Consider the following 25,265-nt stretch of genomic DNA (forward strand, 5'->3'; position numbering starts at 1 on the left):
CAATGAAAAAATGTCCTTGGGTGGGGATAAAAAAACTTAAAAAAAAAAAAAAAGAAGTTTGGCAGATACCACCTTATCAAATGATCAACGGGAACATCATCAGTAATGTGACAAATTTAAACCAAGCACCACCTGGTAGGATGTAAAGCATAGAACTCAGTCAGCAATAGTTCTGGGTTTTTTTCTTGCCAAAGATTCATAATAAACTTAAATTTAATCATGAGAAAATCTCAATTAAACCCAAACTGAGGGTCATTCTACACAATAACGGGCCTATACTCTTCCAGAGTGCCAAGCCCATGAGATCAAGAGAAGGTTGAACACATGTTCCAGTATCTAGGAGACCAAAGAGACATGGCAGCTAACTGCAATGGCTGATGTGGAATCACATGCTTTTGCTATAAAGGAATTGACAGAACCACTGGCCAGATTTGAATGGGAACTACTTACTATTAGATGGTAGCAGCGTATCAACGTTCATTTCTAGATTTCAGCTGTCATTTTACGGTTATGTAGGAGAGTATTCTTATTTCTAGGGAAACACAGAGAAGTATTTAGGAGTGATACGGCATCCATTTCGTGTGGGTGGTGAGAACATTTAAGATCTACTCTTAGCAACTTGCAAGTATACAACAGAGCACTGGTGCCCGTTATCACCATGCTGCACATCAGACCCCAGAAGTTACTCATGGTGTAACAGGCAATATGTACCTTTTGACCTACATCTCACCATCCACTCCACGCCCCAGACCCTGACCACCACCAATCTGCTTTATGAGCTGTGTCTTATGACACTTTCTAATCCAATACTACTGGGTAGTTTAGGGGATAGACAGTAATGGTGGAAAGAATGTCCAGGATCCCCAGAGAGGAAGAGTTCCCAGAGTCCCCTCTGTTTCATTAGTTCAGAACACCACCAACTCCCCTCCTGCAAAAACATACCTAGAACAGAGGTTATTTCTTCTCTTTGGGCTGGTGTCAATGACAACTTTTATGAATGATCCTTCCTTCCTAACTTGTCATGCTCTCTTGATTTGATACCCACGTGTATGGAAATGAGGAACTTTTACAGAAATACTTATAGCACCTCTGAGAAGTATTCTGGAGGCCAGTGGAGAGTGAGGCAGAAATGAAAAGTGAGATGATTCCTTAAACTTTCTCACTCAGGATGACATTCTACAAAATATGTAGCTTTCCTTGGTTTGCACACTGCTGGTAAATTATTTACTAGCCAACTTATTTTTCATTTTTTTTAGGGTTTGGGGGAGGGAGCTTAGCGATCCTGCTTCTGTTATTCAATCTTACCCCTGAAGACGGATATCACTATTTCCTGTGTAATTAGGTCTTTCTGATTCATGATAACAACTTTCTGTCAGTAAAAGTTTTTACTTTTTATCATTATTTTTAAAAAATAGTAGTATCTTTACCAGAACTTTTCCTCTTCAACTAATAGCTTTTGTTGAGCAGTTCTTTCCAATCAAGGACAAGGGATAAGAAAACCTCTGGTTTACTTTTGGCCTTAAGATTCTAATGACCAGCTTCAAGTTCATACTAACACACGCATCACAAAATGCTATTTGTCACCTCACATTTTTTAAAAAGTGCTGAAACCTTTTTATATAACTCAGTAAACAATACAGGAACCCTTTGCCGGACTTTTGTGAATAAGCAGGTGTGTAAGAACCAGGCCTGGCAGCCCAAGGAAGAGAAGGCGTGAACAAAGATGACCGCACATGAACTACGTCAGATATTTCTGACTCACTACTGGCAACAGATTGGGCCTTACACCAAGAAAAATGAAACCCAAGATTAAAAATAAAAAGTTCTTTCAACTTACTGGACAAACAATCAAAATTACGGACTTCTCAGATTTTAGATAACATTACAAAGAACCTCTACTGATTGTAAGTTTACTCTTCTAGAATATACAATTTTTTCTGTGTTTACAGTGACAGACTTACTTCGGTGACTGTGTTTTACAGTTGGGTATGGATGTGGAATTTTGCTTGTGTTCAATGGTAGAAGATAAATGTACACCTTTCCCTCTTCCCATTGGGAAAAAAATCAGGAAGGAACTTAAATACGAGTCTTTCCTCCCATTTTATATTCAAAAATGTCTCACAGGAAATGAACAAACCGTGAGTCTCAAATGTAACATTGTGCTTCTATGTGCTGTTCCTGAAGTCGAGATTCTTAAGGACAAATGTGAAACTTGGATTTTCACTTCCTGCAGAATATAAATGCCAAGTTCTTTAGCCTAACATTCCTGACCTTCGAACTCTCATCCCAACTCACTCTGGTCTTATCTGCTTCCATCTTTATTCCACGTACTCAGTAATATCCATGAACCATGTTGAGTATTTTCATTTTTATACCACCCTCACCTTTGGAATGCTCCACTATCTTTCCTCTCTCCCTAATTCCACCTGTCAAAAGTTCATGAAGGCACATTTTTAAAAAAGGCATCCAAAAAGCAGCCCACTCACCATTCTCCAAATTGGAATTTCCCCTTCTTTCTTGGGGATTTAGAATTCTCTATAAGTAAGGGTTATTGCTTTTATAATTAGAACTTAAAACTAAAAAATGCTTAATATAATATCAAATAAAACTAGATCCTAGTGTTTTGAAAAAGGTAAGGAATTCCTTCAGAACCAAAGAGTACATTCATACCTTTAAATGCTTTCACTAACAAGAAAAAATAGATGTTAATTCCAGCCAACTTACAAAGTAGTAAGAAGATAGAGTTGTCCTATGGGCTATAAGTAATTTTTTTGAAATAATGGAAAAGTAAAAAAAAGCATCAAAAAGCTAGAATTACATAAAAATGAATGTGACCTACAATAAGAAAATAAAAAACTTACTAATGGGAAAATTTTTAATGACATATTAATGCATGCCATATTCCTATAAATTTTCCTCAAATTAATATATCAGTTTAATGCAAATACTAATAAAAATTCCAATGTTATTTTTAAATGAAAAAAAATGAAGAAAAATTTCTTAAGAAAAACTAAATAGTAATATACATTTTGAAAAAAGAAAGGATATAAATAAGTCATGGGGATATAATGTACAGCATGGGGAATGTAGTCAATAATATTTTAGTAACTGTGTATGCTAACAATGGTAATTAGACTAATGATGATCATTTCATAATGTATAAAAACATCACACTATATTGTATAACTGAATCTAATATTATACAGTATATCAACTATAATCCAGTTTTAAAAATAATAAAAAATAATGCAGTGGGACTGGTTGCACCTGATATTAAGACATATGAAATCTGTAGTAATTAAAATAGAATGCTCTTGGCAGATGACTAGTGAGGTAACTTAATAAAACAAGACATTTTAATTTATATCATATTTTATAATAAAATGTATCCTAAAGAAAATTTAAAAACTAAAAATGAAAACAAAACAGTAAGATCGTCTGACAAAGCAGAAAAAGTAAATATTTACCCGATGTCTACAGGAGAGGGTTCTTTAGGGCCATAAGAATGAAGAGAATCAGAAAGGAATGAACTGATACCTGATCACACACGTCTCAAACTTTTACATAAGAAACATAAGCAGAAGGAAACAACTGCTGTCTGGCCAAGTGCAGCAGCTTCAGCTCAGATGAAATGTCCCTCCCACCTTCAACCCCTGTATTTGGTTCAAACCCAGAGCAATAATAAATAGGATCTATGAAGGGGAAATCAAAATGAGTTAATTAGATTCAAAAAGCTTAAGTATAAACACCAACATAAAACAAAATCAAAAAACACTAACAGTGCACACATCATACAGAGAACGATACAAACAAGGATGAGGGCAGGAGTCCGCTCTTCTCGTCATATGAGACTGAAACACAAAGTTGGCTCTCTCATTGCTTAGAACTACGAATTCCTAGGAAGCCTGCAGACGTTGGGAGAAGGAATTCACATAGCTCTGTGTAGTGAAGGTCTCTGTCATCTCGACAATACCACAGTAAATCAGGAAGGTGAAACTACTACCATGCAGCCTGTTCTGAACTAGGGGCCCAGGGTACTACGTGGCATAAACAATATTGTCAAATAGGAAGGTCTGAGCGTAGGGTGAAAGGGAAAGAAGGGAAATAAAAAACTAAAAACCTTCCTACTAAAAATGACCCCCCTGCAAAACAAAATTCCAAGACCACATTAAAATAACAACAATAGGCCCTGGATGGTGTAGCTCAATGGATTGAGCGCAGGCCTGGGAACCAAACAACCGAGGTTCAATTCCCAGTCAGAGCACATGCCTGGTTGCAGGCCAGTTCCCAGGAGTGCACTCATGAGAGGCAACCATACATTGATATTTCTCTCCCTCTCTCCTTCCCTTCTCCTCTAAAGATAAATAAATAAAATCTTTAAAAAATATAAAATAACAAAAATAGCTTTGGCTGGTGTGGCTTAGTGGATTGAGTGCCAGCCTGTGAACAGAAAGGTCACCAGTTCAATTCCCGGTAGGGACACATGCCTGGGTTGCGGGCTGGGTCCCAGATGGGGGCATAGGAGAGTAGCCAATATCAATGTATCAATGTACCTCTCTCATATCAATGTTTCTCTCTTTTTCCCTTCCTTCCTTTCTCTCTGGAAATAAATAAATAAATCTTTTAAAAAGTAAATAAAATAACAGAAATAGTATTAAAATAAATGAAAGAGATTAAGCTCACTTCCCCAGTTGGAACATGAGTTCACTCTAGATAAAAAAAATTTACAGAACTATTTGACAAGAAATTGAAAATAAACATGCTGATGATGTTCAAAGAGCTAAATGAAGATAACCTTTCCATTAAAAAGGAAAAAGAAAGCATGAAGCAAAAAATCAATAATGAAACAGGTGGATCTGAAAGAAAAACAAACGAAAACAAAAAGTATAGACATTAAGCTAAAGAAATCAACTGAACAAATGAACTTTAGGCCAGAAATATTCTGCAAAAGGATTGTTGAATTGGAAGAGAGGAATTCACCCAGTTTATGGCCCCCAAAAACAGAATAATATGAGAGAATAATTAAGAAATATTATTGATTTTGAGGATTCCAGAAGAAGAAAATGAAAGGAAGAAAAAGAGTTGAATCCTCGTATCAAAACTGTCTTGCATGGCTTTTTGCTAGATTGGGCTGTTTGGCACCTGTTACTACTGCAGAGCAATATATTTGTGGATCCAGCTCCTCCCCAAAGCCTGTACTGCCCAGTAGTATCTAATTCTAGGGAAGCTTCACCCATACCTGAGATTTTTGATCCTGAAGAAATTGTGCATTTTTGCCAATGGCAGATGCTGAGACACTCCACGCAGAGGCTGTCCCTCCTCCTCCTCCTTCCTCCATGGACCTGCTTATTCAGAACAGCCCTGAATCTTCCACCAGTCTATGTGTAATAATACCCTGGAGAACAGAAGACTGAAGAAGGAAGAGAAGGTCCATGTCAAGAAACAGAGGATCAGAAGCATCTCCTCACAGGCCCAGCTCACTGTACTCAATAAGATTTCAGACAGAAATATCTCGGCCTGCAGTAGATGCAAGAACCCTCTAACAAGTCCAGACCTAGTTCCAGAACCAGAGAATGAAATGTAAGTGGTAGCAGAAATGCAACTGGCCAAAGAATAGCAAACATGTGACTCAGGGCTCAGCAACTACAGAGCACCTCCCTCTCGTCAGGGAAGCCTGGTGAATGCTTTCAACGTGGTGTAAACAGACCTGCAATAACCCGTCTTGCGGCAACCATTTCTGGAATGGCCCATCTTGGAACTATCATTCCTGAAACAGTCAGACCTGGTGCTCCCGAGCCTGGAATAACCAGACTTGGAACACCCAGGCCTGGAACAATCAATTCTACAGTCATGGAGGGAAATCTCTGCAGCCCCAGATCCTGCTTCAACAAAATCGTGCTATCAGTGATTTGGAGGCCACCTTGGAAAGTGCTGGGGAAAGCTACGAAGGAATGCTGCGAGCCCCTAAGTACTGCAGTTCCCAGCAAACCATGGATTTATTCCCAGATTACTCCATGCGCATACAGCCTGATCATGAGTGACGATGGGTCTATTCAATCTCAATTCAGGCAGTGGCTGTGTTACCTCTCCTAGGGTCTTTCTGTGTATCCCTGCTTTGATATCCCGCTTCTCATTATACCTATTGTGCCAATTTGGAGGGGTGGGGTGGGGGTAGGGTACGACTAGAGTCTGATCAAAGAGGTTTTTAAAGCCTTGTTGCTATCGACTAATTACAAAAGATGTCTCTGGCTATCTATAAATAGATATAATACTATTTTGGGTAACTCTAGGATCTAAAATCTAAACCTCAAGTACAAGTACAAAGATGTGTGATGAAGGAACATTCATATTTTCTGAGACTGGGAAGCTTGTTAAAAACTCAGTTCAATTGATAATTACAAAATACTCACGGGGATTTAAAGTACAGTATAGGAAATATAGTCAATAATAGTGTAATAATGATATACGGTGCCAGCTGGGGACTGGAAATAATCAGGGGGAACACTTGGTAAAGTGTGTCATTATCTAGCCACTATGCTGTGTACCTGAAACTAATATGAACTAATACTGAATTTAAACTGTAATTGAAATTTTTAATTAAAAACTATAATACAAATATACATCATAAAATATAAGAATTATTAGATTAAAGATAAGCATATAAAGTAATAGCATGTTTTTAAAAAACCTTACTGCAGGTGACAGGTTACACTACAAAGAACTTCAATGACTTCCTCTGCCCTTTTGCTGTTTTACCATGTCTAATTTGTTTACTACTCAAACATTTGTAAAAGGTGTTTTGTATTTTGCTTTATCATGATAGTTCCCTATGATATCATGATATCATAGTATCTGTTACTATCATGATAAAGCAAAGTACAAAACACCTTTTGCAAATGTTTGAGTAATAAACAAATTAGACATTATGGTAAATACCGATAAACACACTTTACCGGTATTTCACCATCCACCGGTTTGGCTGGTTGGTTTATAAGGTTAAATACAAATAATCTATTATAGTTGCTTCTAAGAAAAAGTGTGTTGTACATACCAAAAGGATAAAAAAATAAAATTGTTACAGGGTGAATTCAAAACATCAAGAAAATATTAAATGCTATCACAGATAAAAGACAGATTATGTGCAATTAGGCCACAGTCTTCCCATCAGAAATATGAGATGCCACAAAGAAGCCAGGAAGTGGTGTCTCCGGGGTGCTGAGGGAAAACAGATCTCTACACTGCTGAACTTTCACAATGGGGACATAAAAATGAAACTGTTTTCCAATAGCAAAGAATAAGACCAAGAATCGTTAGTCACCTATAAACAGGGCAGATAGAGTGCTCACCAGCACAGCACTGGTGCAAACAAAGTGGAGATTTAATACACAGCAATGTGAATGCACCGAACATGCTGAAATATACTTAAAAATGTTGAAGATGGTAAGCTTTATATTATGTGTTTTCCTGCCACAATGGAAAAAATAATACTGTGCTCAGGACCCAAGTAATCCCACCCTAAATTCTCTGTGTGGGTGGGTGACATGCAGGGACAGGGAGCAGTGGGGAGTTAAAACTTCCCAGGTGATTTTCAATGTGCAGCCAAGGTGAAAAACCACCAAATTATGCCTAAAACAAAGCCATATAAAATTTAAAAGAAAAAAATCAGAAAGGGAGTGTTTAAGAAGAGGTATAGAAGGCAAATACAAAAGAGGAAATAGGAGAAAAGAGCTAGTAACAGTAGTTATTAAATTAGACAAAATAGAGAGTGAACCAAAAAACATGGATAATAAGGCCTGCTACATAATAATCAAGAGGGGAAAAGATCACGTACCATCATGAATTTGTGTGTATACAACACTGTTACAAAATATATAAAGTTACATGACATATAAAGCAAAAAATATATATGAAGCAAAAACACAATGACAAGGAAATACAAATCCACAGTTGTGGTGGGAAATTTTTAACAGTTACCAGAAACTATTAGATCAAGAAGACAAAAAACTTAGGAAAGATATAGAATATTTATGAAATAAAACCTTAATTTAGTAGGGATACAGAGAGCCCTGCAAATGGTAAACAGAGAATGATTCTTCTTTTCACAAACGTATGTGACAATTATAAAAACTGACAACAATAAAGATCACAAAGTCAGTCTCAACAAATTTCCAAAAAATAAATCAGTATCATGAAGATTATATATTTTTTATTATTTATAGTTTTTTCTTCTTGAAAAAAATTTGAAATTATGGCACAATATTATCTGAAAAAGCTGGGTGTTCAAAGTGTTTCATATATCATTCTCTTAATGTTTCTTTATGTTTCCAATGTAGAAATGGATATTTGTAAAAATTCAAACCACTAGAAGGATGTTTCCAACAAATATAGTAGCAGATTGCTATCACTTTATATAAAGAGCCCACAAAAAGAGAAAACACTAAAATGTTTATACATAAGTACACAGAAGACATTAAAGGACACCCAACATGAAGAAAAAACAAGTACTTAACAAATGCAATAAAATTCATTCAGAACAAAGCCAAGGAAATATATGCCCTGACCAGTGTGGTTTGGTGGACAACTAGTCAGTGGGATAATCACTGGCCCCTCTGTCCTTGTTCTGCCTGAGTCTCGCCTCTGTAGAAGTGTGATTGGCCATGGGGGTCAGGCCACCTCGATCAGTCGGCCAAGGACATACAACAGGGAACAGCAGCAATCCAAAAGAAAATCGAGGCATGGTAGAATCTGCTTCTTCTTACTACACCAGGCCTTATGGCAGAATCCCCTTCTCTTTCAGACCCCCCTTATTTTAAATGCTTGGCCTGGAACTTCCTACGTGACCTCATATCTGGCCCCTCCTATGATGGGCTACTTTTGCCAGTTCCCCCATATCTTTTACCTTCTTTTGGCTGCCATCTTTAGTCACGGCAAGAGTTCCTATGATGCAGGGGCATCCGGCTCCTGCCTCCTGTGCAGGCACTATATAAGTTCCCCCAGATATGTCATCAGACCCTGACTGTTCCCAAAGCTGGTATCCTTTAGCCTGGGACGGCAGCACAGCTATTAACTTGCCATGGTTATGCAATGTATCCTACATTTCCTTTAGTGCACTTCCTCCTTCCCCCAACTGAGGGACCCCCACTCTGCAACCTATTACACAACTATGTTATTTTGTGGACTCAAAATCTGAATTGTGCCGAGAGCATGGTATGCCTGACAGAGCCCCTCACGTGAAAGGACCCTATCTGAGTTGTACCCTCAGCACCTGAATTTCAGGGTAGCCTTGTCCTTTTCACCTGCTTATGACACACTGTCTGGAAGTCACATGTTAATGGCACTTATACGAAAGAAAGCATTCACTACAGCGGTTTCTCTCAAATGTGGAGATTCAAAAAGGTTTCGCCCAGGATGCATTGCTGGAGAATGATATCACTGCCGGGAAATTCCATGGAACGGAGATAAAAGAAAGATAAATAGAAAGTTACTGAATTTCTAGAGCTATTCCCTGAGTCAGGATTTTCTCTAATTGGCTTTAGAAGAATTGCAACTTCAAATATGAATGACAGTATTCAAAGGAATCAGTGCTACTGTTTGAAAAAGAAGAAAGAAAAGTAAATAAGAGTGGGAGAGAGAAAAGGAGGGGCAGAGAACCCCCAGAGTCCTACAGACTAACAGTCACAAGCAGTCAATGTGAATTCCTGTCCGGGAGTCCTCTTGAATCAATGATCTCTCTGGGCAATATTAACCACATTCCAAAATGGAAAATGACAAGAATTGTCCAGGGTGACAGTGGCCACAGTTACACACCTTGGGAAGAAAGGGCCATGCCTGCACTCCTTGGTGCTGGTTCAGCTCCTTCCTGTCACACCCATATCAACCCTCCAAGCTGCTCTGGCCAACTCCAGTCTGTCCCAGGGCCAATCCATGTACGACACACCCTACCAGTATTTGGGGTCATTGTGTCAAGGGGCACAGAACTCGTGCCCTTCCTGTGAACAAACACCCTACATATGAAAAATAAAAAATAAAATAAGTAAATAAAATAAAATAAAATGCAGGTGTGGCTACGTCCCTCCTAGCTTTAAATGCCGACTGCCGTCAATTCTTTTGTTGTGGTAAGAAAACAATAAATAACATGATATTTACCATCTTGACCATTTTTAAGGTACAGAACATCAGCGGTAACTGTACCCACACTGTTGGAAAACAGTTATTTGGAACTTTCTCACGTTGCGAAACCAAAACTCTACATCCATGACACTACGCCCCATTTCCCCCATCCTTCATTTTACTCTGTTTCTGTGAGTTTGACAACTTTGGATACTGCACAGGTGGAATCATGCAGTGTATCTGTCCTCCTGCAACTGGCTTATTTCACTTAACATCATGTCCTTAAGATTTATCAATGTGGTAGCACGTGACAGTATTTCCTTCCCTTTAAGACTGAATAATATTCCACTGTACGTATTTACCACATTTTTCTTGGCCATTCATCCATCAGTGGACATCTGGGTTGCTTCTGTACTTGGCTATTATGAATAACGCTGCTAATATCATAGGTACACAAACACCTCTTCAAGACCTGCTTTTGCCCTAGCCAGTGTGGCTCAGCAGTTCGGAGAGTCATCCCATAACCGAAAGATCACCAGTTTGATTCCCGGTGAAGGTACATACCTAGGGTGTGGGCTCATTCCTTGGGTGCCCCAGTCCTGGTGCATACGGGAGGCAACCAATCAATGTTGACCCCCTCAATGTTCTCTCTCCCCCTTCCTCTCTAAAAAGCAATGGAAAAATATGTCATCAGGTGACAATACAAAAAAAATTCTGCTCTCAATTCTTTGGATAAATGCCAAGAAGCAGGATTGCTGGATCATATGAAAATTCTATTTTCAATTTCTTGGGAAACTGCTACACAGTTCTCTATAGTGGCTGCACAAGGACACCAATTTTTCCATATCCTCACCAAAACATTAGCATCATTATTACTGTCATTATTTTATACTGGCCATGCCTGGCTGGTTAGTGAAACAGAGCTCCTTCTCATGTTTGCTGGCCATATATATGTTTTCTTTGGAGAAATGTCTACTTGGATCCATTTTCACTTCTTAAATGAGTTTTTTGTTTTTCTGTTGCTGAGTTGTTGTTTGTAATTCTTAAGCATAGTCCACGCCCTTCAAGATCTGGTCGAAAGCCTCATTTCCCTGCTCTCCTTCCCTTACACACTTCTCTTTGCAAGCTCAGTTCCATGAGGTTCCCTAACGGAAAAGTCACACTATTACATCTGCATGTGTTGTTCCTGACAGGTGCTTCCCTTCCTACTCCAGACACACCCTGCCTGGTGGAGAAAAACCTGCCTTTGCCAGAAAAAACATTACCTTTGAAAAGCCTTCTCTCACTACGTCCTTTAGCCCACTACAAACAGAATTGAGTTCTCCCTCTTTTGCACCGTCTATCTATCCTGTGTGCAGGGCTGACCCTGTGGGTTTGTGATTTTTGTTTAATCTGCCTCTCCCACCAGACCACAAGCTCATTCAGATCAGACCCAATGTCTTATTGAATATTCAAACTCTGATGCCAAGCACAGAGACTGCCACATAATCTGTATTGTTAAATATTTTCTGAAGGGAGGGAGGAGGAAGAAAGTCTGCTGGGCAGGTGAGCAAGCAGGCACAAAGAGAAATACATTCAGGGTTCTTCTCTGTGCCCTGCTCTGACTCCCCATGTGGCCTGGTTCAGGGTTCTAGAGAACCCTGAACCCATCTAAACTTCTCAAAGCTGCAATGGCTTAGTCCTCACAAAGGTCACAGAATACTTCTACCTGCAGCATTCCAAAGGAGAGTTTAGACTCACAGACTGAAAACCAATGGTCCAGTGCAGCCAAGCAAATAGCCCGATTGAGTCTTGGGTCATTGGGAAAACTACCATTTATCAAGCATATATTCCTTGCCAGCCAACACATGAAGGCCTTCAGATTTGTTAGCACAATTCAACCCCCTTTTAAATCCTTTGAGAGAAGGGTTATTATTCCCACTTTCCAAATGAGGAAAACAAGACCCCACCAGGATATTAACCAACATTTTTTAATGCTAAGGCCACACTTTCATTATTATATCATGACACTATAAAATTTACAATGGATGTGATCCATTGTTTTGATAATTATTTATTAGGTATCAGCTATATGGTTCATAGGCTTAAGAGTCATTTACCCCTGGATATCCTACCTTGGAGGATCTCTAGTCTAATTCCCTTAATATACAAATGAGGAAGCTGACAACTTGACATGATTTACAAACTGTGCAGTGAATAGAATGATACAATCATGCTCTGCAGGGAGTTTTTTTATTTTGGTTTTTAAGTGGGTTTTTTTCCCCTAAATGTAAAAGCAATAAAGCTCAGTGTTCAAATTGAAAATTAAATAAACAGGAAAGTTAGAAATCCATAATTCAACTCATAGACTTGGGGAGGGAGCAGAAGGGGCTGGGAGGAGGTAGAGAAAGGGAGCAAAAACAGGAACAACTATAATAGCACAAACAATAAAATTAAATTTTAAAAATCTGTTTTTTTAAAATTGTGCATTATTTTTTATATATTTTATTATGCCATTACAGTTGCCCCATCTCCCCCTTCATTCCCCTCCACCTGCACACTCCCTCCCCCACCCTTCTCCCCCCCTTAGTTTATAACCACGTGTCTCAAGTTCTTTAGGTTCTATATTTCCCCCACTATTCTCACCCTCCCCCTATCTATTTTCTATCTACCATCTATGCTATTTTCTGTGCCTTCTCCCCTCTTCTCCTCCTCCCACCCCCCTGTTTCTAACCCTCCATGTGTTCTTCATTTCTATGGTTCCACTCCTGATCTAGCTGTCCTCTTGGTTTGCTTTTGTTTTAGGTGTGGTTGTTAATAACTGTGTGTTTGCTGTCCTTTCACTGTTCATATTTTTCATCATCTCTTTCTTATATAAGTCCCTTTAGCATTTCATATAATAAGGGCTTGGTGATGATGAACTCCTTGAACTTGACCTTATCTGAGAAGCACTTTATCTGTCCTTCCATTCTAAATGAAAGTTTTGCTGGATAAAGCAATCTTGGCTGTAGGTCTTTGGATTTCATGACTTGGAATACTTCTTTCCAGCCCCTTCTTGCCTGTAAGGTCTCTTTTGAGAAATCCGCTGACAGTCTGATGGGTACTCCTTTGTAGGTGACTGTCCCCTTATCCCTTGCTGCTTCTAGGATTCTCTCCTTCATTTTAGTCTTGGCTAATGTAATTATGATGTGCCTTGGTGTGTTCCTTCTTGGGTCCAACTTCTTTGGGACTCTCTGAGCTTCCTGGATTTCCTGGAAGTCTATTTCCTTTGCCAGACTGGGGAAGTTCTCCTTTATTATTTGTTCAAATAAGTTTTCCACTTGTTGCTCTTCCTCTTTCCCTTCTGGTACCCCTATAATTCAGATGTTGGAATGTTTAAAGATGTCCTGGAGGTTCCTAAGCCTCTCCTCGTTTTTTGGGTTTTTTTTTTTTGAATTCTTGTTTCTTCATTCTTTCCTGTTTGGTCATTTTTTTTCTTCCTTCTGGTCCATTCCATTGATTTGAGTCCCAGTTTCCTTCCCATCACTATTGGTTTCCTGTGCATTTCCCTTCATTTCACTTAGTTTAGCCTTCATTTATTCATCTAATTTGTGACTAAAATCAACCAATTCTGTGAGCATCCTCATCACCAATATTTTGAACTGTGCATCTGATAGGCTGGCTATCTCTTTGTCGCTTGGAAGTATTGGCTCTGGGGCTTTGAGCTGTTCTTCTTGAGCCATAATGTTTTGATCTGTTCACACCTGTTACGTGAGGGGTGGAGCCTTAGGTGTTCACCAGGGCAGGGTGAACCAGGTCACTGGGTTGTGACCCTGTATGTGGGGGCGGGGTCAGAGAGGGGCAATGGCATTTGTTCCATGCTCTCTCTTGAATTTCGGTCCCCTCTGCTGCTTCCCACAAGCAAATTGGACCCTTCTGGTGCTGGTTCCCGGATGTGTGGGCCTGTGTGCCCTCCAGGACCCTGTGGGTCTCTCCAATGAACTCTCCGTAAGCCTAGGAGCCTCTCCCGCCACCTCATCCCCCAAAAGTTTTTCCAATTGGTGCTTTTAGGCTTTAATCTCCAGTGCTGGGGCCCTGGTTCACGCGGTCTATCTCACTGCTCGTTTTTTTTGCCTGGCTTATCTGCACGTGAATGTGCGACTGAGGTCAGCCCGCCCCCTTTCACCCTCACTGCGTCTGCCCGTTGCCACCCCACGCCTGGGATCTGCCAAACACTGCCTGCACACCTGGGTTGGTCTGGCCACTTTTTCCTGTGCAACCCTGCTCCACCAGGCGCTGATTCTACCCCTCTTACCAGGCTGGATGAATAATTCATTATTGTCGGACTTCCGTACAGCTCAATTTTCTGTGTGTTTTGGTGGCATTTTTGTTACTAAAACTTTGTTGTCTTTAAACTTGGTTGTGAGAGGAGGCACAGCGTTTCCACCTACGCCTCCATCTTGGCCAGAAGTCCCATAATTCATATTCTGATAAGCCTAACACTTATTCGTAGACATGGGTTTAGACTTAGTTCATTTGTAAGCTCATTTTAGGCCTTAGAAAACAGGTGTATTTATAAAGAGAATGGTTATATATGTATATACACATGTACATATATAACTAGTTGATATTACATTCTTTATAAAAGATGGTATGCATCTCATTGAATCTTATCCAGTGAAAGTATTTGTACCATAACCATAAAAGTAACACTTTCTCACTGAGAAAAAAATTTTAAATATACGTAATTCCAAAGTAAAAACCACCTTTGACACTTTGGGTTTTTGGAGGGAAGAGTGTCTCTTTGGATCTGTTTGCATGTGTATACAACCAAGACAAATGGCACAGATATTTAAAACTCTCAATTGACAAATTGCTTTTCAGAAAGTCTATTCATATTTAAATTAACAGTATCAGTAAATGAGACTGTTCCTCTCAAAATATCCTCCCCAACTTTAAATATTATCTTTTAAAATTTTTGTTTTATAGTGACAAATGGTTTTGAATGTGAATTTATTTTAAAAAATTAATTGTGAAAATCGACTTCCACCAAGATGGAGACATAGGTGGAAACACTGTGCCTTCTCCCACAACCAAGTTTGGATACAACAAAAGTTCTGGAGAACTAACACACACCCAGAGGCCAGAAAACCGAATTATACGGAAGTCCGACAGCTACGAACCGTTCAACGAGGATGGTAAGAGGTGGAGCCAGCAGCAGAGCTGGGTTGGGCAGGACAGACCTAGGAGCGCAGGCAGCCCAGAACTAGTCGGGGTGCGGAACAGACTGACCAGGGTCGCACATTCGCCCGCAGTGAGACGGACCACACAGGCCCCAGGGGGCAAACCCAGTGGTGGAGGGCTGACAGCGGTGGCACACTCGCGTGCCGTGGAGCGGGGCGCGTGGCCCTGGTGACGGTGGTGGCTGCAGTGCTGGTGAGGGTCGCGGCAGCGGTGGGCGCCGGAGGGAAGCCATTGTCCCTCTTTGACCCCACCCCCACATACGACGTCACAACCCAGCGACTGAGTTGCCCTGCTCTGGTGAAAACCTAGGGCTCCATTCCTGCTACTTAACAGGCACGAACAGCCCAAAGGATGGCTCAAGAAGAACTCAAAGTCCCAGAGCCAATAACTCTAAGCGACCAACAGATTGCCAGGCTCTCAGAAGCCCAATTTAAAACACTATTTATCAGGATGCTCACAGAATTGGTAGAGTTCAGTCACAAATTGGAGGAACATATGAAGGCTAAACTAATTGAAATGAAGGGAGATGTCCAGGAAACCAATAGCGATGGAAAGGAAACTGCGACTCAAATCAATGGAATGGACCAGAAGGAAGAACGAAACATCCCACCAGAAAGGAATGAAGAAATGAGAATTCAAAAAAATGAGGAGAGGCTTAGGAACTTCCAGGACATCTTTAAACATTCCAACATCTGAATTATAGGGGTACCAGAAGGGGAAAAGAAACAGCCACGAGTGGAAAACTTATTTGAACAAATAATAAAGGAGAACTTCCCCAGTCTGGCAAAGGAAATAGACTTCCAGGAAATCCAGGAAGCTCAGAGAGTCCCAAAGAAGTTGGACCCAAGAAGGAACACACCAAGGCACATCATAATTACATTAGCCAAGACTAAAATGAAGGAGAGAATCCTAGAAGCAGCAAGAGATAAGGGGACAGTCACCTACAAAGGAGTACCCATCAGACTGTCAGCGGATTTCTCAAAAGAGACCTTACAGGCAAGAAGGGGCTGGAAAGAAGTATTCCAAGTCATGAAATCCAAAGACCTACAGCCAAGATTGCTTTATCCAGCAAAACTTTCATTTAGAATGGAAGGACAGATAAAGTGCTTCTCAGATAAGGTCAAGTTCAAGGAGTTCATCATCACCAAGCCCTTATTATATGAAATGCTAAAGGGACTTATATAAGAAAAAGAAGATGAAAAATATGAACAGTGAAAGGACAGCAAACACACAGTTATTAACCACCACACCTAAAACAAAAGCAAACCAAGAGGACAGCTAGATCAGGAGTGGAACCATAGAAATGAAGAACACATGGAGGGTTAGAAACAGGGGGGTGGGAGGAGGAGAAGAGGGGAGAAGGCACAGAAAATAGCACAGATGGTAGATAGAAAATAGATAGGGGGAGGGTGAGAATAGTGGGGGAAATATAGAACCTAAAGAACTTGAGACACGTGGTTATAAACTAAGGGGGGGAGAAGGGTGGGGGAGGGAGTGTGCAGGTGGAGGGGAATGAAGGGGGGAATAGAACAACTGTAATGGTATAATCAATAAAATATATTTAAAAAAATTTTAATTGTGAAAATCATTACTTAGAAGTTTTATTTTATGATGCAAATAAGATTAAATATAACCTACGAAGAGCTCTGTACATACAAACTGTAGTTTATATCATGCCTATCTAGACTACTTTAAACCAAGGCAACAATGGCTTGAAAACAGTTTTGCAAAACTGCATTAGATTAAATGGAATAGAAAGAGTAAGAAGGTACCAGAGAAGGTGGGTCCAAGAGCCTCAAGTAAGACTTCTATGGAAGAGATGACAGCAGCATCTCTTTGTAATTTATTTCTTTCTCTCCTACCCTGTTCCAAAAAGGGAAGACAAATAACACATCCATATATCAGCACAATGCAAACAGTCAGACCCCACCTGCAACCAGAACTTCTTAAACATTCTACCTGCTATATTTTAAAGCCATCAATGATTTGAAGGGATACACATCAAAGTTACAATTCATAGGACACTGGAGCAAGAAATCCAAACACCTTCAGAAAAAGTTTAATTTCCAGTCCAGTTACTACCTTCCTAAGCCTCCCAGCACTGCTGTGTATGCCCTTCCTGTCTCTTTGCACCTGAATATTTTTCAACAAATATTTATGCCTGTTAAATTTCTGGTGTGAGTCACATGCCATTGTTGACCCTCATATTGTGGCTACATGGTCTGTCGAAGGAGGGGAATCACATTTGCAGGATGTGCAGTGTTTGGCATCGGTATTTAGAGTTCAAAGCCCTGGGAGGGTCCTCTGTCCCTCCTGAGAGGAGGCCCTGCTGGCTTGTGGTGGCAGGGTGTACAGCTACCCTTGGCATCTCTAGATAACTATGTGAGATATGCCCTCAAGAAGGAGCAAGAGTGAAGTGGAAATGTTTGAACTGTGTTCGTAAATATCAAGACATACAGAAATGAATGCAGAATTTTGGAATCTATTACAGCCTATGAATGCAATATGATGCTGTCATTATTGTTGCCATCAGAAAAATGAAATCCCTTCATACTGAATGTCTTCTCTGTTACTCGTCAGTGATTAATGCTATCATTGTTCCAGGGCCTTGTGTTGAGAATGCATGTCAATCATGATAAAGGAGGCATGGAATTCAAACTCTTTCTTCTGACATTCAAGGCCTTATATAACACTGACCTAGCCAACATTTAAAGCTTGATCTTTCCCTTATGCAAAGCTTTGTTTCAGGAAAACTAGTTACTCATTTCCCTCCCTAACCCCCTGCTTGGTTAGTGCCCTCAGGTCGTCTGGAAAGCCCTTTTTACCAAACTGCCTGGCAGTTCTGTCAATTGAGGATCATCTTAAATGCCACCTCCCCCATAACATTTCTTTGCTGTAAACTTTCTTCTCTACTCGGACAAAGGTTCTCTGGAGGTAGAATCTACACACCCTACACAATATGAATGACAGAGACCTCAAGCTTGTTCCTCTCCTTCCCTGAGTGTAAAGTTGTTGCAGGAAATTACTACCCTGCCAGGGACTACATAGGCCACTAATATGTCATATACCCAGGTGTGCCTGTAACTTGTTCTTGCACTTGCATGTGAGTGGAAGTGATGAGTGTCACCTCTGGTCTGGGCATTTTAAGAAGCATGCATTGTCTTCTTCACTCTTCTACTTCTTTGGCAGCTTGAGGAAGAAGATTCTGCCAAGCAAGAGAGCATGGCAGGAACCCAAGATGGAAGGAGGCAAATCTCTGGATCACCAGGTAAAACAAAGTTGACCACTGACCTAGAACAGAATTGCTGAGATGGTAAGTAAGCATGAACTTAGCTTCCACTGGGTTAAACCACCGAAATCTGATGTTTTCTTTTTTAGACAGTCGCTTCCCTGACTGATACTGCTTGGTATACTTTAGTACTTGGCTCATTCCATTTCACATAGTGGGAGCTCCAAAAGAATTTGTTAAATTACATTGAAAATTCAGAGACAGACACAAAAAAATATAAATTAGCTTATACTTTAAAATATAGTTTGAGATATCTGATGACACCAAAACATTTTCCGAACACTATTTTCTTAAAAATACCACCCCAACCCCAAGTCATTTGTTTTACATGGTAAGTACTTACACTTTGAAATCAGTTGTCACTTTGTTCTTGGCAAAGAGAAAATAAGATGTTTTGATAACTGATAGTCATTCTGGTTGAATGTGGGTGCCAAGTTTTCTTCTGGTTAAATGAGCCAGATGGCATAACTGTGAACAAATAATGACAAAATGGAAGATATTCCTCTTTGACTGTCAGATAATTGGGTCAAATTTTCAAATAAGACATACGCAGTGGTTAGAGGCTCTTGGTCAATAGCACTTTTGTTCACATTCCAATTAGACTTTCATTGTAAAACGATGATGGTATTATTTCTTAGGTTGAGCTAAGTCATAAAAAAGGGAGGTATTTATTAGCTCTGCCAAAAATGTCCTCAAGACAAAATACAATTGGGTCAGCATCTCTCCAAAGCAAACCTCAGTCTAATTCATTATGATAGGACACTGCATTAGAAAACAAGAGTTCCAACTCAAGGAGTAGGAGGAAGGTAATAAGGTTTCCCAAACTTTGGCATACAGCTTTTCTTGGAATTACTCCTTAGTCTCCTCTCAGTGTGCTTCTTTTTTACCCTCCTTCACCCACTTTATTTCTCCTCCATCTCAATAAAGTGAGTAGCCCCATGGAATCTTGTTTCTGTTTAGAGACATTTTCATATTATTTTATTTATTTTTAGGCCTAGGTTGTTGAATTCACTTGTTTAGCATACACTGTACCATCAAATTATTTCCCATAAAAACATTAATAAAAATGTATACATTTGTTTTTGATACTTTTTTCAAAAATGTTTTTGTTTTCCCTAAAACAGAAGTTAAACTCATACTTTCTAATACTCATAGAAAATGAACTATGAGACTCACTTTTGGAGGCCCTTTAGTGGCGCATAAAAATCAGTTATTGAGTCACAACCAGAATTTCCAAAAATTAAATAAAATAGAATAAACACATGTGTATCAGAAGGTGTTATACTTTGTAGTGGGTAAGTATTCATTCAGCAATCTTCTATTTAAGTTATTTATAATATTTGGCATGTACTATGAGGCAAAATAAAATATATTTCAGTGTCATTTGAAGTTTTTCATTGTGAGCCACAAAGATGGGTTATCTAGTCATTCACTTAGGTTTCTAATTCCTTTCAATACTATTTTGCAACTTTTATTGTACAAATTCTTCACTTCTTTTATTAAATTTATCCAGAAGTATTTTACCGTTTTTCGGTGTCATAAAAAAAGTTTTATTAATTTCATTTTGGACTGTTTGCTAGTGTATAAAAATACAATTGGCTTTTGTATATTAACTTTGTATCCTCAACCTTGCTGAACTTTATTAGTTCTAATAGTTTGTGTGTGTGTGTGTGTGTGTGTGTGAGAGAGAGAGAGAGAGAGAGAGACAGACAGACAGACAGACCTCAGAGCTCTCTATGTATAAGATCATGTTGGGCCAAGATGGAGGCATAGGTAGATACACTTCACTTCCTTATACAACCACAAGAAGGATAACAACCAATTTAAAAACAAAACCAACCAGAACTGCCAGAAAACAACTGTATGGAAGTCCAACAACCAAAGAGTTCAAGAAACATTTCCAAATTGGTAGACGGCAAGGACACAAGACATGGTGGTGACTAGCAGATGGGGCAGTCCCACACTGGTGGGTGGATAAATCAGGAGGAACAACTGGGGAGTGAGACAGACCACACAACCCAGGGTTCCAGCATAGGAAACAAAAGCCTAAAAACCTCTGGATGTAAAAATCTGTGGGGGTTGCAGCAGCAGGAGAAACTCCCAGCCTCACAGGAAAGTTTGCTTGTGAGTTTCCCACAGGAAACTCTCCCTGTGGGAGAGACCCACAGGGTCCTAGAATGCACACAAAATCACCCACCCAGGAATCCACACCAGATGGGTCTGATTTGCTTGTAGGTAGTGGGGGAAGTGACTGAAAGCTAGAGCAGAGTAAGCGGCACTGTTCCCTCTCTGACCCCTCCCTTACATACAGGAACACAACTCAGCAAAGTGGGTTACCCTGCCCTGGCAAATACCTAAGGCAGCGCCTCTCATACTGTAACAGATGCAGAGAGACAAAGAAATATGGCCCAAATGAAGGAACAGATCAAAACTCCAGAAAAAGAGCTAAGCAACAAAGAGATAGCCAACCTATCAGATGCAGAGTTCAAAACACTAGTAATCAGGATGCTCACAGAAATAATTGAGTATGGTCACAAAATAGAGGAAAAAGTGAAGGCTATACAAAGTGAATAAAAGAAAATATACAGGAAACTAACAGTAAATGGAGGGAAACCAGGACTTAAATCAACAATTTGGAACAAAAGGAAAAAATAAACATCCAACCAGAGCAGAATGAAGAAACAAGAATTCAAAAAAATGAGAAGTTTAGGAACCTATAGCACAACTTTAAACATTCCAACATCCAAATTATAGAGGTGCCAGAAGGAGAAGAAGAAAAGCAAGAAACTGAAAACGTATTTGAACAAATAATGAAGGAAAACTTCCCCAATCTGGTGAAAGAACCAGACATGCAAGTCCAGGAAGCTCATAGAGACCCCAAGAAGTTGGATCCAAGGAGAAACACACGAAGACACAATATAATTAAATTACCCAAGATTAAAGATAAGGAGAGAATCTTAAAAGCAGCAAGAGAAAAGGAGAGAGTTACCACAAAGGAGTTCCCATTAGACTATCAGCTGATTTCTCAAAAGAAACCTTACAGGCAAGGAGCTTAGAGGAAAGAAGTATTCCAAGTCATGAAAAGCAAGGACCTACAATCCAGATTACTCTATCCAGCAAAGCTATCATGTAAACTGGAAGGGCAGATAAAGTGCTTTGCAGATAAGGTCAAGTTAAAGGAGTTCATCCTCACCAAGCCCTTATTATATGAAATGTTAAAGAGACTTATCTAAGAAAAAGATGATCAAAACTATGAACAGTAAAATAACAACAAACTCATAACTATCTACAACTGAACCTTAAACACAAAAACAAAAGCAAACTAAGCAAACAACTGGAACAGTAACAGAATCACAGAAATGGAGGTCACATGAAGGTTTGTCAGGGGGGAGGGAGTTGGGGAGAATCAGGGAAAAAGGTACAGGGAATAAGAAGCATAACTGGTAGGCATAAAATAGACAGGGGGAGGTTAAGAATAGTATAGGAAATGGAAAAGCTGAAAAACATATGTATTCCCCATGGACATGACCTAAGCAGGGGAATGCTGGAGGGAGGGATGGTACAGGGTGGAGGGGGATAAAGGGGAGAAAAAATTGGGACAACTGTAATCAATAAAATATACTTTTAAAATAAGATCACATCATTGGCAAATACACATTTTCCTTTAAAATCTAAAGGCCCTTTTCTTTTTCTTGCCCTGGCTGGAATCTACAGTACAATATAAAATGAAAGTGATGGAAGCAGACATCCTTATTTTGCTGTAAGGAAGGAAGCATTTAGTCTTTGACTACTAAGTATTGTGGGGTGTTTTTTTTAAAGATGCCCTTTTATCAGCTAAGACAGTTCCCTTCTATCCAAGTTTATTGGGGTTTTGTTGTTTTTAACCACCAAATTGTTTTGTATTTTGTCATGTTTTTTCTGTGTGTATTCAGATCATGTTTTCATCCTTTATTCTATTAGTGTTATTATATTGATTTATTTTTGGACATTAAGCCACCCTTACTTTGGGGGGATAAATTCCACTTGGTCATAGTATATAATGCTCATCTCTATACCATGACTTTGTCTTAAAGGTAGAAAGTGGAAACCTTTGGTAGAGCTGTCCTAAGTGTGTGGCATGTCTGGCCTTTCCCTCCATATTCCTGGCACTTAGTATGGTCAAGGGTGATAGCTTTATCTCTTAATGTTAATTCAGTTACTGTCTAGGGTACTTTCCTATAGTCCAAAGGACTCCCTCTAGTATTTCTTGTAGGGCAGATCTACTAATGAAAAATCATCTCAGTCTTTTTTATATTTATTTAAATATCTCAATTTCTAATAAATAAATAAAATATCTCAATTTCTGAAGGATGTTTTGCTGGTATACAGTTCTGTCTTTTCTGTTTCAGTTCCTTGAATGTTACCCACTGAACTACTGGCCTACATAGTTTCTGATGAGCAGTAAGCTCTCAATTTCACCGGTGATCACTTGTATATACTGTGTCATCTTTCTCTTGCTATTTTCAAGATTCTCCTCTCATCTCTGGCTTTAGACAGTTTGATTACACTGGAAATTCTTTTAAAATATTGGATGAGACACTTATTTGCAGTTGGGCTATAGTTCTTTCGATGTGTCTTATTGCCTCTCAGAATGTTCCATCAATGCCGTTGTGATCTACTCCTCTACTTCTGCCTAGAGTTATCCTCAGAAAAATATTTATGAAGCAGGAAGAAATGATGGCCATATTTCCCATTTTTCATCCTTTTCTGTTTTGTTTCTCACTAAAGGGAAATCTTCTCATTCTAAATTACCTCTGCTGAAATGTTAAGCTGAGCTGTGACCCTTCTCTGATGACTTAAGACCTTGAGAAGGCTTACATTGTATACACTGTATTGTTAAATGCTTTCTTCCATTTAATCACCGAATGTGAATAGTTTTCCAGTGTCTTCCAAAATACAATTTATTAATGGCTGCATAGTAATTCATAGCTGCAAAAAGAAACTAATTTTGGTTATTTTGTTAGTTTCTGATTTTTCCCTATTATGAACAACACTGCAATGATTACTAACAACCTGCAGAAGGGCAGGAGCCCTCTCTATTTTATTCTGGATTATGTTGCAGCATATGCCACAGAGCCTGCCTCATAAAAGACGCCAATAAATGTGTGTAAAATGGAAAAAAAAACCCTGGCTGGTGTGGCTCAGTGGATTGAGTGCCCATCTGCGAACCATATGGTTCCTGGTTCAATTCCCATTGAAGACATACATGGATTGTGGGCCAGGTACCCAGCTGGGGGCGCTCAAGAGGCAACCACACACTGATATTTCTCTCCCTCTTTCTTCCTCCCTTTCTCTAATAATAAAATATTTTTTAAAGAAAATTGTTTTTGAGAATGTGTGCAGGATGAGTAAGTGGTTGAATAACAAGCTCTTAAACTTTTATTTATGAATTTGATTAGTTCCTTTAAAAAATACCCAGAGGCTGGCGTGGCTCAGTGGATTGAGCGCGGGCATGCAAACCACACGATCGCAATTCGGTTCCCAGTCAGGGCACGTGCAGGCCAGTTCCCGGCAGGGGACTCAAGAGAGGCAACCATACATTGATACTTCTCTCCTTCTCTCCTTCCCTTCCCCTCTAAAGATAAATAAATAAAATCTTTTATAAAAATACCCAGAGGAGAAATTGATAGGTAGATCTGTATATATTTTAAACACTAGGTCATGTATTTTCAAATTGCATGCAGAACGATTCTGTCAGTTTACCCATTCATTCACTGGGTGTATACGGGAATTGCTGTTCTCTAACCTCCCCAATTACCGACCCGTTTTAATCTATGTAACTGACAGTAAAGAATAGGCCAGTAGTTGTAATACACATTTCTTGCAGCATAAGCGGTGATGAACTTTTAAATGTCTTTTGCCATTTGCTCCTCTGACCAGCAGACCTCATCACTTTAGAAAGGAGGGCTGCTCTCTCCGAATCCCGGGGAACACAGCCTGTGCTGCTCAGGGAAAGAGACCATTGCTGCGTGACTGTCACAACCCGTCTGATTCCCACAGAGTGTTATCCTCACTGGTAAGAAGAGCAGGGAGCGATTCAATCTTACCTTTCTCCTGGCAGATTCTTCTCTTCCTGCACCATGGCCCAGGAAACTGAGGTTTATCTTTGGGATTCCAGAACTTAGGCAGAGGCTCTCACCATCACCACCTCCACTAACGGTCACCTTCTCCGGTCACACAGACACCTCAGCGGCCACGCTCCTGCTCCCGTGGAGGACGCAGCCACTGTTGCCGCTCTCCTCCCGTGGAAGTTGCCGCGACCGCTGCCGCGCACCTTCTCCCGTGGAAGACTCCGTATCTACTGCCGCTCACCTTCTCCCGCCGAAAAAACACTTCAGCAGCAACGCTCCTCCTTTTATAGATCCCACCTCCGCTGATGTTCTTCTTCCGGTTGGAGACCCCACTTCCGCTGACGTTCCTTTTCTGGTCGGAGACCCTACCTCCGCCGATCACTTTTTTCTGTTACGGAGTCTCCAAGTTTTTTTAAATTTTGCACCTGCTGGCAAAAAGTTTTCAAGCATGTTTTTTCCAATATATGTCTACCAATAAAATCTATGTACTAAAATACTAATGTATTAAATACATATACACCTATCACATGAAACTCAAAATTTTTAAGGGTAAG

The 25,265-nt window shown here is 39.8% G+C and overlaps 1 long non-coding RNA gene and 1 pseudogene across 1 annotated transcript; one reads left to right on the plus strand and one right to left on the minus strand.

Moving 5' to 3' along the window:
• LOC118985182 (uncharacterized) lies at window positions 1–25,265 on the minus strand. The gene is made up of 7 exons (XR_005066067.1): window positions 24,688–25,265; window positions 18,945–19,069; window positions 18,440–18,603; window positions 17,085–17,175; window positions 10,675–10,774; window positions 451–532; window positions 1–132 (listed from the first exon to the last, which is right to left on the minus strand). It is a non-coding gene; the product is annotated as an uncharacterized LOC118985182 (long non-coding RNA).
• Window positions 9,914–10,012, plus strand: LOC118986060 (uncharacterized; annotated as a pseudogene).

Source organism: Sturnira hondurensis, unplaced genomic scaffold (assembly GCF_014824575.4).
Source record: "Sturnira hondurensis isolate 20B ecotype Veracruz unplaced genomic scaffold, ASM1482457v3 Scaffold0004136, whole genome shotgun sequence".
In the NCBI taxonomy this organism is placed as follows: Eukaryota; Metazoa; Chordata; class Mammalia; order Chiroptera; family Phyllostomidae; genus Sturnira; species Sturnira hondurensis.